Here is a 14,955-nt window from a genome sequence, read left to right as displayed (position 1 = left end):
TGCAAGGAGATTTGGCCTCTGAAAGCAGGATTCCAGGTCCTTACTTCCCATTGAATAGGTAAATACATGTGAAAAGCATATATTAAGAAGGAGAAGCATAATCGTAGGAAATGCTTTATTTTAACGTTCTTTCTATGATGAGCCACACAGACATATACTATCTCTACTATTTATACAAAATACTGTTCATTTGCTGAATGATATGTCTGCAAATATGTCCAAGAATTAATTTGCCTTCCAGGGGGCTCACATACGCACGAAAGGGATGATTTCTGTACATGAAAAAAATCAAAGTAGAGAGGTTGAGAGAAGCGAAAATTTTTCTGCTTGGGGATGAGTTCATGGGAGAAGTGGGGAGGTGATAGATGTATGGGCATGTTGATATATTAGATTTTGTATTCTTTTGCACACATTTTCCCTTCCTTGACTGTCCTTTTCACATATCTCCATTGTTTGGAAAAATATGTAGTTTATAAGCATGTATAAAATTTCTATATTTTGCTTTCTGCAAGCTTATAAGGAAACAAAGTCAAAGATTTCTCTCTACTTCAGACTATTTGTAGGGGAGTAAGGAGGAACTAGGTAATCTCTGTTCAATAAGATACAACAAAAGAATAAGCAAATAAATAATACAGAACCTCTGATTAATATCTTTACCATCCTGACCAGTGGATTGATGTGGAAAGGTAAAGAATGCTGCACCAGGTGTGAATCTCATCTAGGCCTATTGGAAAATTGCCAAGCATTTTATTAGCAGTGGTAATTATTTTCCAGATTTTTGAAATATGTTATGTAAAAATGATTCTGCTTTTCACACGAACAATCTTTCAAGATCTGCTTTTGAGGGGCACCTGGGTGGCTCAGTTGGTTAAGCATCTGACTCTTGATTTCAGCTCAGGTCACAATCTCAGGATGGTGGGATTGAGCCTGGTATCAGGCTCTGCACTCAGCGGGAGTCTGCTTGTGGATTCTCTCTCTCTCACCCTCTTCCTCTCCCTCTGCCCCTCCCCACCCACTGCCCGCTTGTGCTATTTCTCTCTCTCTCTCTAAAATAAGTAAATAAATCTTTTAAAAAAGATCTGCTTTTGAAAAAAAGGTCTAATGTATTTTTGTGCTTATTTTGTTAATTAAATTGTTCAGGTTAGTTGAACATATTTTACATTTAATACAGACAGTAGAAATGAGAGATAGGATCACTTAAAACAATGGCCAGAGATAGAAAATATATGTAGATATACTAACTCATGTATACACATATATCTACCTTTCTGTTTATATGTTTATTAAAGTAAACATGAGTTCAAAGTGATGACTCTGAGTCTAATCCAGCACCACAAGGTTGATTCTAATCTTCCCCCTTTACTGACTTATAACTTCTTTCTCCAACAGTGAGAAACCTGGACCTCATTATCTACCACAAGGGTTAACAAATGTTTACCAAAAGGTGAAGGGGCCAGATAGTAAATATGTTAGAATTTGTGGGCCACACTGTCTCTGCCACAACTCTTCAGCTTTGAATTTCAATTTTAAGTAATCTCTAGACCCAGCATGGGGCTAGAACTCATGACCCAAGATTAAGAGTTTCATGTTCTACCGACTGAGCCAGAGATGCCCCTCATGTGTCATGAAGTACTATTTTTCCTTTGATTTTTTCTGCCCTTTATAACTGAAAAAAAAGTTGTTTGTGGGCCATCCAAAAATGAGCTAGATTTGGCCCATGGGCCCCAGTAAGCTGATCCCTATTCTGTAATTATTTGTTCAATCCTAGTGTTCATGTGGTTTCAGAATTGCTAACCTATACCTCTGAGATAAACAAATTTACCAGTTAAAGAAGTTTTGTATAGAATTCTTTTAGCCTTTGTCCTACAGTCAACGTGTTATTTCCAAAACATTTACATCACCTCCTTTCTTCCCCACTCCCATCAGTGTGATGTCATTCCTGGAAATGTGGGTTTTTCATTGGCCATGGTCTGCATTTCAACCTGGGATTCCACAGCATCTTGTGTTGTTTTTTTTTTTTTTTTTTGATTGCACACATGAAAAATCACACTTTGTGATGTAGACTTCTATATGTTTTGGTAAATGCATAGAGATGTATCCACCACCATGGTACCATGGAGAACAGTGTCATTACCTGAAAATATCTCTCCACCTTTTTGTTAATAGCCAGCCCCTTTCTCAACATCCATTCTATAGAAATTATTAGTCAGTAACTTCATGGTCAACCCCCCCAAACCCCTCAAACCCTGGCAAATACTGATCTGTTTTGTTGCCCTATAGTTTTGCCTTTTCCAGAAGGTCATAAATGGAATCGTACATGTAGGCTTTGGGATTAAATTCTTTTATTTAGCCTAATTATTTAGGATCATTATGCCCTTATGAAGAATTGAACCCTTTATCATTATAAAATGATATCTCTATTACTGCTAATATTATTTGCTGTGAAATCTGTTTTATCTGATATTAATAAAGGCTCATTGGCTCTCTTTTGACTGGTGTTGCCATTAATTTTTTTTCTATCCTTTTACTTTAAATTTACTTATAGACAGCATATACTTGCGTCTTGCATTTTTATCCAATCTGGCAATCTCTTCCTTTTAATCAGGACATTTAAACTATTTACATTTAATGTCATTAGTGATATACAGGTTTAAATCTATCATCTTGTTAATTCATTTCTATTTGCCCCATCTGGTGTCTTTTCCCTTTCCAACTATCTTTTGATTTTATTGATTTTGGGAGGAGTCATATTTTTTCATTCACTCTGCCAATGTCTTTAAATTGGTGTATTTAGGCTTTAACATTCAAAGTAATTATGGTTATATTCAGGCTTAAGTTTGGAATTTTATTAATTTTTGTTTGTTTGTTCTCCATCTCTTCTCTCTCTGTTTTCTTTTTCCTGGCTTTGTGTGGGTTACTTGAATATTTTTTAAAATTTCATTTTGATTTATCTACAGTACTTTTTAGTGTATCTCTTTCTATAGCTTACTTGGTGGTTGCTGTAAGGATCACTATATATATTCAAGTAATGTGTTATTTACCCATAATTTTGGTCTTTCTGGGTTCTTTCTTCCTTGATAATGTTCCAAGATTCTTTCTTGTATCATTTCCCTTCTGCTTAGAAAAATTTCTTTATCCATTCTTTTGGGGTAGTCTCCTGGTGACAAGTTTTCTTAGTTTTCCTTCATCTGAGAATGTCTTGATTTCCTCTTCACTCTGAAGGATATTTTCAATAGACACAGGATTCTGGGCTGACAATTCTTTTCTTTCAACACTGGAAAAGTGTCATGCCACTTCCTTCTGGCCTCCATGGTCTCTGATGAAAAATCTGCTTTCATTTGAATTAGGAAAGTATTTCTCTCTTACAGATTCCAAGCTGGTTTTGTCTTCAGTTTTCAAAAGTTTGACTATTATGTGTCTTTATGCAGATTTCTCAGGGTTTCATTCAGCTTCTTGAATCCATATGTTTACATCTGTTGCATTAGGGAATCATCAGCCATTATTTCTTTGAATACCTTTACAACCTCACCCTATTTCTCCTTTCATTTTGAGATTCTGGAGATATGAATGCTAGATCATTTCTTATAGTTCCACATGTCCCTTAGGATCTCTTTATATTTTTTATTCAACTTTCTCTCTGTTCTTCAGATTTTGTAATTTCTATTTTGTCATGAAGTTTGCTGATTCTTTCCTATGTCTTCTTCATTCTGTTGCTGAGTGCATCCACTGAGTTTTCTATTTTGGTTACTGTATATTTTATTTCCAAAATTTCTCTTGGGTTCCTCTTTATATCTTCTATTTCATTTTTTTCCTTAAGATTATTATTTATTTGTTTTACAGAGAGAAAGAGAGGGAGAGAGAGCAAGCAGGAGCAGGGGGAGCTGCAGGCAGGGGAGAAGCAGGCTCCCTGCTGAGCAAGGAGCCAGATGTGGGGCTCGATCCCAGGACCCTGGGATCATGACCTGAGCCAGAGGCAGACGCTTAACCAACTGAGCCACCCAGGTAGCCCGTATATCTTCTATTTCTTTGTGAAGACTTCCTGGGTTTTTTTGGCGAAGGTCTTCTATTTTTTCATTTGTTTTGAGGGTGTGATTGCTCATTAAAATACTTTTATGATGGCTGCTTCAATATTCTTGTCAGATAATTCTAACATCTATGTCATCTCCATGTCTGTATATGTTGATTATCTTTTCTTGTTCAGTTTGATACCTTGGTTCTTGGTATGGCAAGTGATTTTCAGTTGAAGCCTGGATATTTGGATATTATAAGATTTGGGGGGCTCCTGGGTGGCCCAGTCGGTTAACTGTCTGCCTTCGGCTCAGGTCATGATCCCAGTGTCCTGGGATTGAGCCCCACATTGGGCTCCTTACTCAGCGGGGAGCCTGTTTTTCTGTCTCCCTCTGCCACTCCCCCTGCTCATGCTCAATCTCTCTCTGTGTCAAATAAATAAATAAAATCTTTTTTAAAAAAAGATTCTGGATCTTTTTAAAAATCTTTTTTTTTTAAAGATTTATTTATTCATTTTAGAGACAGAATGAGAGAGCAAAAGCAGGGGGAGGGACAGAGGGAGAGAAAGAGAAAATCCTCAAGGAGATTTCCCGATGAACACAGAGCCCCACATGGGGCTCAGGGTACCCTGAAACCATGACCTGAGCTGAAATCAAGAGTTGGCTGCTTAACCAACTGAGCCACCCAAGCGCCCCTAAAATCTTGTGTTCTATCAGGCCTCTTGTGACACTGCTTAGGTGAGTGAGGAAAGTGCCATCTTGTTACTGCCAGGTTCTCTTCTCTACTCAACCTCTGCTCACACCTGGGGAGGAGGGCTCTTTATATTGTTAGGCAGAGGTAGGAATCCAGGCTTCCCATTTTGGTTTCTCTGATACCACCATGGCTAGTAAGAGGAAGTTCGCCACATGGCCTTCACTGACAATTACAAGAGATTTACCCTGTTACCACTAAGTGGTGGTAAAAATCATGACTCTCCACTAGGCCTCCTCTGGCACCATGGCATTGGGAGGGGTAGGAGATGTCTAGTTACTTCCAGGTGGAGATACAGATGCAGGCTTTTCACATGGCCTCCAATGACACCACAAAGGGTAGTGGACTCATTATCAGTGAATGGTGTGAAAGTTCTAGTTCTCCACTAGGGTCTCTTCTGACACCATCCCAAGAACAAGGGGGTGGGATGCTTTGTTACCACCAGGTTGAAGTAGAAATCTAGGTTTTCTATGTCTTTTCCACTCATGTCATGTGGTGGAGGAAGGAAGATTTGGGGAACCTCATTATTACCCTGTGGAGATGAGAGTACTGGCTCGCACCTTAGGCTCTTCTCATACCACCCAGCAGGGATGTTGGGATTTCTCATCATAATCTGGAAACTATTGTTTCATTATATTGGGTCCATTTTTTGGTTGTTTCTGACAGGAGGATGAATCCAGTCCTTGTTACTCCAGCTTGGTTAGAAGAAGAACTTCCTATTTTCATAAATTTTTTTCAGTTCAGTTTAAACAGTATGCCAATCACTATATGATTAAAAATATTTTCAGGCAGATCTAGTTTAGTAGGCATTTAATCATGAGTATTAAACTACAGGCTAAACTACAGTTTGAACAATGAAAGCCTGTGAAATTAAAATTTAGAGATAGAGGGGAAAAAGGAAGAAAACGGTTTCATTACATACCTAAGAAAAGTAGATTATTAAAAACAATACTGCAATGTTCCAAGAAAATAATTACTATCCGTTTTTTGTTAAAGGTTTTACTCTATTCTACATAATTAAATCTTGTTCCAATGATATTGCTCAACAGTCTAGTTTCATAAAGGCATCTCCTTCTAGAAAAAAATAATCCTGGAAATTCTACCTCTGGAGTTCCCTATAAGTTGAGTCTCCCAAGTGTCTGACTACAGCGGTAACATTAACATATATCCATGAGCTCATTCCCTCAAACCCAGCTATATTAAAACAATCCAGGGGCGCCTGAGTGGCTCAGTCATTAAGCGTCTGCCTTCAGCTCAGGTCATGGTCCCAGGGTCCTGGGATCGAGCCCCACATCAGGCTCCCTGCTTTGCGGGAAGCCTGCTTCTCCCTCTCCCACTCCCCCTGCTTGTGTTCCCTCTCTCGCTGTCTCTCTCTGTCAAATAAATAAATAAAATTAAAAAAAAAAAACAATCCAGAGTCTCTGCTAAAGGCTGTTTTTTTCTTTGTTTTTTGTTTTGTTTTGTTTTAAAATAGGCTCCACGCCCCACGTGGGGCTTGAACTCACAAGCCCGAGATCAAGAGTTGGATGCTCTACTGACTAAGACAGCCAGGCACCCCTCTGCTAAAGGCTGTTTTACCAAATCTCTTAGGTTATTTTTAATATTTCCTTCAGAAATATTTGCCAATCTGTAACTTATGGCTTTGATGTTAGATAAATGGGAAGTGAGAGCAGAAATCTCTGATTGAGGAAAAGACTGTCACTTTATTCCAGGAACTGTATCTGAGTGAAGAAGAGTGAAGGATCTTATCAAGATACAGTTCTGAAGCACGTAAACCTCCCTATAACATTTCATACCAACCTAATTGAATATTATAAAGTTCTGGTCAGCAGACGAATTGCTGAATCTAAAGCACCTTAGGGGCGCCTGGGTGGCTCAGTTGGTTAAGCGACTGCCTTCGGCTCAGGTCATGATCCCGGAGTCCTGGGATCGAGTCCCACATCGGGCTCGCGGCTCGGCGGGGAGCCTGCTTCTCCCTCTGACCCTATCCCCTCTCATGCTGTTTCTCTCTCTCTCTCTCAAATAAATAAATAAAATCTTTTAAAAAAAATAAAGCACCTTAGGATCTCTCCTATGAAATGTATGTCATAATCACTAACCACTAACATCTGCTAAGAGGTTTTTATACCTGGGCATAAATGTTTTTGAGAAGTCAGTTTATTGATCATGTGTCATCCCTTGCATAGGAATAAAACTGGGAATCTACACCTATTATAAAGATTAAGCAGTATTACAAATATCTTTGTATTATAGCACTTGTCTTGCACAAAATTAACGAAGGGGAAATTGGGCTTCTTCTTTGATTTGACAGTTTTCTTCAGATTTTTCACCCTAATAAAGAACAACCTTACCATTCTGTTGAGCCAATTAAGAAGATAATGAGCATACCAAGCAAAGCTAATTATTTCTAACATTCCTTCTTGCTCAAGAGTGCCAATTTATCAGTTATAAGATGAGGAAAAATCCTTTGGTGCTATCTAGCAGCTGTCTTGGGAGCAATGAATATGGTTGGGGTGCCAATAAACCCTTTTCATTTGTATTACTCTGATTTTGAGGTCTGAGCTCAGAGGAAAGAAACATCATATGAGTTTTCAGATGAGAATACAATTGTTTGCGGACAAGGCAGGTCCAGAGAATAGCAATACCATATAACAACTATAACAGAATTATTTGATAATAAACATTAGAAATTCAGTTCTTTATGTCAGTATTTTACAGTTGTCTATAGTTATGGAATTCCCAAAAGCATAAACTAGCATAAAAATTTACTTTTTTGAGAATGCACAGTCAGGTTGTATGAGGCAAAAATCATTTGCCATCTAGGTAGGTAGAATATACTGAAAACAACTAACTTTTTATTGCCTCACATTCAGAGCAAACAATACTCTAATGACATTTTATTTTGTCTTCTGAGCTACCAGTATTTCCTCGCACTTAAACATAAAATTTCTTTTTTTTAAGATTTTATTTATTTATTTGACAGAGAGGGAGAGAGAGAGAGAGAGCATGTGTAGGGGGAGAATGAGAGAGAGAAGCAGTCTCCCCGCCGAGCAGGGCTCCATCCTAGGACCCTGGGATCATGACCTGAGTCAAAGGCAGATGCTTAACTGACTGAGCCACCCAGGCACCCCAAACATAAAATTTCTTAATAAATAAGTAAAGAGAAGAAACTTATACATATATAATCATACTAAAAAATGAAAGATTATAATATTATTTGAAAATTTAAACTTTAGCTTTCAACCTTTATAAAAATAAGTACTTCTTCTACATTGACAAAGATGTTTACATATAGCTGAGATTATATAAATTAAAGTTATTATTGGTGATCAATTACTTTTGCTTTTATTTATCTCTATTCACTTTGATTTCTTTAAAAAAATTTCCAGGTAACCTAAGATTATTAATTAATTACACCAATATTTTACAAAAGAACTTAAATTATAACTGCAAGATTCTGAATAAGTTGTAAATTAATTAACAATGCAATTACAGTTGACATTAAAAAAGTAACTTCTCAGAAAATTATAACAATGAAATTTTACTCACATAGTGTAAGGTAGACTAAGGTTTACATATTTTAAAATATTGGCTGGTATTCACAAGAACAAAAAAATAAGAAGGATATTAGTTATTATAATTTAATTTAGTTCAGCATCTATGTTTACATTTACATATTCCTAAAATTTGTATCAGTAATGATCACTTTCTTTTCCCATAAGACAGATATAGAAGAGTCCCAATTATTTAGATTATCTTGTAAGAAAATTAAATCACGTATTCTGTATACTTTATACAGAAAGAATGCATCTATCTTTTTCTAATTAATTAATTATTTTAAATGAGGATTCTTTTTTAGAGTGGTTTAAGGTTCACAGCAAAATGGAGAGGAAAACTGTGAGATTTCCCTGCCCCACAAATGTATAGCATTCCCCATCATCAACACTCCCCACCAAAGTGGCACTTTTTCTTTTTTAAGATTTTATTTATTTATTTGACAGAAAGAGACACAGCAAGAGAGGGAACACAAGCAGGGGGAGTGGGAGAGGGAGAAGCAGGCTTCCCGCGGAGCAGGGAGCCCGATGCGGGGCTCGATCCCAGGACCCTGAGACCATGACCTGAGCCGAAGGCAGACGCTTAATGACTGAGCCACCTAGGTGCCCCGAAAGTGGCACATTTCTTACAACTGGTGAACCTAAATTGGTATATCATTATCACACAAAGTCCATAATTTACATTATAGTTCAATCTTGGTGTTGTACATTCTATGGGTTTGGACAAACGTATGATGTGTATCCATCATTATGGTATCACAAAGAGTATTTTCACTGACCTAAAAGTCCTTTGTGTTTTGCCTATTTATCCCCTCCCCAACCTCTGGCAACCACCGACCCCTTTATTCTGTCCATAGTTTTGCCTATTCCAGAATGTCAAAGAGTTGGAGTCATACAATATATAGCCTTTTAGGATCATCTTCTTTGACTTAGTAATACACATTTATGCAACCTCTGTGTCTTTTCACGGCTTGATAGCTCATTTTTTCTAGTGCTGAATAAGATTCCATTGTCTGGATGGACCACAGTTTATCCCTTCACCTACTGAAGGGCATCTTGGTTGCTTCCAAGTTTTGACAATTATGAATAAAGCTGCTATAAACATCCATGTACAGGTTTTGTGTGGACATAAGTTTTTGATTCCTTTGGGTAAATAGCAAGGAGCACAATTGCAGGATCCTATGGTTAGGGTATATTTAGTTTTGTAAGAAACCTCCAAGCTGTCTTCCAAAGTGCCTGTATCATTTTGCATTCCTACCAGCAGTAAATGAGAATTCTACTGCTCCACTGGCATTTGGTGTTCTCAGTGTTCTGGATTTGTCCTAATAGGTGTGTAGTGGTATCTCACTGTTGTTTTATTTTTTTATTTTTTTAAAGATTTAATTTATTTATGTGAGAGAGAGAGCAAGTGTGCGCATGAGCAGGGGGGAGGGGCAGAGGGAGAGGGACAAACAGACTCCACGCTGAGCAGGGACCCCGATGCAGGGCTCCATCCCAGGACCCCGGAATCATAACATGAGCCAAAGGCAGACGCTTAACTGACTGAGCCACCCAGGTGCCCTCATTGTTGTTTTAATTTGCATTTCCCTGATGGCATATGATGTGGAACATATTTTTATATGCTTATTTGCCATCTACATATCTTTGATGAGGTATATGTGAAGATCTTTGGCCCATGTTTCAATGAGGTTGTTTGTTTTCTTATTGTTGAGTTTTAACAATTCTGTGTGTGTATGTATAGTTAAAATTTTACTCAGTTTATTTAAAATTTTTTTAAAGTTTACTAATTTCTCTTATCCTCCACCCTCTGCCTCTTGCAACCACCAATCTGTTCTCTGTATCTGTGAGCATGTTTTTCTCATTGTTGTTGTTAAGATTACATATACAACAGATCACACAGTATTTGCCTTTCTCTGTTTGACTTATTTCACTTAGCATATGCTCTTAGGTCCATCCATGCTGTTGAAAATGGAAAGATCTCATTCTTTAAATAGCTGAGTAGTATTCCTGTGTGTGTGTGTGTGTGTGTGTCTGTGTGTGTATGTCTGTGTATGTGTCCCATATCTTCTTTCTCCATTCATCCATTGATGGACATTTAGGCTACTTCCATGTTTTGGTTATTAGAAATAATGTTGCAATGAACATGGAGGTGCATGTATCTTTTCAGATTAACGTTTGCATTTCCTTCAGATAAATACCCAGAAGTGGAATTGCTGAATCACAAGTAGTTCTATTTTTAATTTTTTTGAAGAACATCCATACTGTTTTCCATAGTGGTTGAACAAATTTACACTGCCATCAACAGTGCACAAGGGTTTCCTTTTCTCCACATCCTTGCCAGCACTTGTTATTTCTTGTTTTGTTTTTTTTTTTCAGTAAAGCTATTCTAACAGTTGTAAGGTGATTTTGTGGTTTTGATTCGTGTTTCCCCAGTGATCAATAATGCTGTTTTGGTTAACAGTCTTTTATCAGATGTGTCTTTTGCAAATATTTTCTCCAGCCTCGGCTTATCTTCTCATTCTCTTGATTTTGTCTTTAAAAGAGCAAAAGATTTTAATTTTAACAAAGTATAGCATATCAATTATTTCTCTCATGGACTGTGCCTTCAGTGTTGTATCTAAAAAGTCATTGCCATACCCAAGGTCACCTAGAATTTCTCCTATGTTATCTTCTATGAGCTTTCTAGTTTTGTGTTTTACATTTGGGTCTGTGATCCATTTTGAGCTAATTTTTGTGAAGGGTTCAAGGTGTGTGTCTAATTTCATTTTTTTGCATGTGGATGTCTAGTTGTTCTACCACCATATATAAACTATCTTTACTCCATTGCATTGTCTTTGCTTCTTTGTCAAAGTTCAGTTGACTGTATTTATGTGGGTCTATTTATGAGCTCTCTGTTCTGTTCCATTGATCTATTTGTCATTCACCAATGCCATGATGTCTTGATTCCTGTAGCCTTATAGTAAGCCTTCAAGTAAGGTAGTGTCAATTCTCCAACTCTGTTCTTCAATATTATGTTGGCTATTTGGGGTCTTTTGCCTCTCTATATAAACTTTAGAATCAGTTTGTCAATATCCATAAAATAATTTTCTGATATTTTGATTGAGATTACATTGAATGGATACATCAAGTTGGGAAGAAGTAACATCTTGAAAATATTGAGTCTTCCTATCCATGGACATGGAATGTCTCTCCACTTATTTAGTTCTTTGATTTCATTCACCAAAGTTTTGTAGTCTTCCTCATATAGATCTCGTGTGTATATAGTTAGGTTTATACCTGAGTATTTCATTTTGGGGTGTGCCACTGTAAATGGTATTGTGTTTTTAATTTCAAATTCCACTTGCTTTTTGCTGATATTTAGGGAAGTAACTGACTTTTGTATATGGACTTTGTCTCCTGCAACCTTGCTAAAATCGTTTATTACTTCCAGGAGTTTTGTTTCTGAATTCTTTTGGATTTTCTACAGAGACATTAATATCATATACAAAGACAGTTTTATTTCTTACTTCCAATCTGTATACTTTTTTATTTCCCTTTCTTGCCTTATTGCATTAGATAGAACGTCCACTATGATTTGGAAAATGAGTAGTGAAAGGGTATATTCTTGCCTTGTACATGATCTTAGTGGGAAAAATTTAAGTGTCTCACCATTAAGTATGATGTTAGTTGCAGTTATTTTTGTAGATGTTCTCTATAAAGTTTAGGATGCTATAACTATTTTTTTAAACAAATTTAACAAAATAGTTTGTGTATGATTTATGATAACCAAGAGTAATAAACATTTATAATTCTCTCATATTTATTTGTTACATAATACTAAAACTATTCTAATTTTGCTCAAAAGTCCTCATTTAGAACATTTTCTTAAAATTGGCATTGATTACAATGTTCATTCCTTTGTTTCTTATCTTAGTGACCTGAAGGTCAGCCATTACCTAAAACTTAATTGTTCCCTTTTGAGCAAGTTTTTTCTTTTTTATTTCTCTCTTTTAGCATATAAATTCTTGAGGCCATTTATTCTAAATATACATAAGCTAAGTCCCTAGACTAATTAAACATGTACTCTATTAAATATGATAAATTTAACAAGCTTGTTAATTTCCCTCTAGATTAGGCAATTTAGTTTCACAAAACTACATGACTAAGGAGGTGGACCCCTTTATGCTCCTCCGGGATTCCCTCTCATTGAAAGACATGCCCCAGCTGCTAGGAGTGATGTAAACAGGAAGCCTTCAGCTGTCCGTGGTATCTCAGCTGCAGGGAGGCACAAAGTTACCACTATCCCGATCCATGTGGAGATTTAATGTGTGGCCATCTTGCCCCAACAGGGAATAACTCTGAAGGGCTATTTTAACTCCAGAGTGCCCCCATAGGGTTGCCTAAGGCATCTGTAGGGCCTGCATTACAGTTTGGACTTCTCCCTCTGCACAAACATGTTTTATCCCCCTCCCTCTCACAGGTGTTGATCTCTTCATACCTGCCTGCTAAACCCTACCCCTGGATCTACTTCCAGGAGAACCCAACTTGCAAAAGTAAGTAGGTAAGTAAATAGTTTGCATTTGATAATACTATTTATAGCTACAGAGATAATTCCAGCTCTTAGTCTATTCCAGCCAATCCCTCAAGTCACTTGCCCAACACACGAAACTATCTTTTTCTTTAACATCACAGAATAAGATAGTATATTTTTACGATAATAGTTGAAAAGATTTTCTGTTCCTTCTTCATCTGAAGATAGGTATCTCTGCTTGGACTAGATGTTCTCATGGTGCATACAAATGACCAATTCCTGCAATCAATTACCTATAATTTGTCAAAGGTATTTTAAATGAACAGGTAGCTCTATATCTAGAATCTCTCTGGTCACAAACACAAAGAATTAGAAATGACTATTTGGAGACATATACCAACATGTAAAAAATTGCCAGGCCAATTATGCAATTTTAGCTAAAAGAAAAATGAAAATAAGACACAAAGTCCTTGCCAATGAAACACAGAATAACTTCCTAAAACCAACTTAATAAATGAGTACTTTCATACCCTATCTTTGCAAGGGCCTTTGGTCATCCCTTATTAGCATAATGTAATACACTGACCAAAAGCCTATGACATCAAACTCAACTCACCTTTCCTCCAGTCCTCTGACATCCTTCTGACATCAAATGACTTTTCCAGGAACTTGAAGAGCGAGGATGGGCACATTCACTGTCCCCAAACCATGGGGACATCCAATACTCTGGCTCCAAACTCCCTCTCCATGTTTTCAATGTCATTCTTAGTGTGGTATTACTTGATTCAGGGCTGTTTTTTCTTCATTCTGGTAGGTTCTCATGAGTTGAGCCATCCTGGTAGGACCTCCAAATTCTTAAGAAAAACAGATGTGACAAATTCAATATGTTAATGTTTTACTTAAGTTTCATTCAAGAGACAAGGCCTCTAAATCTGCCAAGCAAAAGATTTTACTCTTGGTAGAGACACAGGAAAAAAAAAATTGATTAGGAAATCATTGTTAGACCAGATACAAGAAGAAAAAGAATGCTTAAAGATATTTAGACTGCTACATGATATGTAGATGGATAGGTTAGTATTTAACATCTCCAGTTTAAGAAATTTCATTTAGGTCTATCAGAGTAGTCCCCAAGCATATTATCATATCATAACTTGTCTAAAAGAGTTTGGGAATTACATCACACCAGGTTCAAGTCAGTTTTTCTCCCTTACTCCTCTGTAATCCAAATTCTCCCATCCATCAAGATTCACCTCAGTAGTTCCTTTGGAGAAGAAAATGGCATTCCAGTGTGTAGGTGTGGGATGAGTGGAGAGATATGACTTTGAGGGTGGAATGCAAATACATCATAGACGGAGGTGGTATGGTAATGCAGAAGTCAGGATGAGATCTACCTAACTCAGGTGGGCATTGATGAGTAGAGACACCCAGGAACAGGATTCCAAAGATAATGAAACAGTTACATGGAGCCTCCATGTTTTCTCAAATGGGAGAACTAATGCTCTTTTCTCCCTCATTCATATTAACTTGGTTATTGACTGGCCGGGAGCCCTTTGTTCATGTACCTTCCAGGCCCGGATAAGCCAGGAAACATTTCTGGTCTCATGTTTTTGTACCAGAAAGGGGCAGCTATTTGGGTAACTGTGGGTCTCCGGTATATTTGTGATTACAGTAAAGATTTTCTGATGTAGCAAGACTGATGTACTAAGGGCGCCTGGGTGGCTCAGTCATTAGGCGTCTGCCTTCAGCTCAGGTCATGATCCCAGGGTCCTGGGATCGAGTCCCGCATCGGGCTCCCTGCTCAGCGGGAAGCCTGCTTCTCCCTCTCCCACTCCCCCTGCTTGTGTTCCTGCTCTCACTACCTCTCTCTCTGTCAAATAGATAAATAAAAAAAAAATCTAAAAAAAAAAAAAAAGACTGATGTACTAAAACTCCACTGAAGTGGAGAGTAAGTGGAGCTCTTTTATCCTTTACAATTCAGCAAAGTGCACCTTTTGCATGATCTCTTGCTCCAAAGGGAGAAGTGAATGACAGAGTACTTTTAGAGGTTCCAACTGACTACAGAAAAAATATGAATGACAGTGGACAAAAATCCAGACTAACGAGCCCACTACTAAATTTTATCTACCTTCTAGC

The sequence above is a fragment of the Neomonachus schauinslandi genome, chromosome X (genome assembly GCF_002201575.2).
Source record: "Neomonachus schauinslandi chromosome X, ASM220157v2, whole genome shotgun sequence".
NCBI classification, from domain to species: Eukaryota; Metazoa; Chordata; class Mammalia; order Carnivora; family Phocidae; genus Neomonachus; species Neomonachus schauinslandi.
This window is presented reverse-complemented; position numbering follows the sequence as displayed.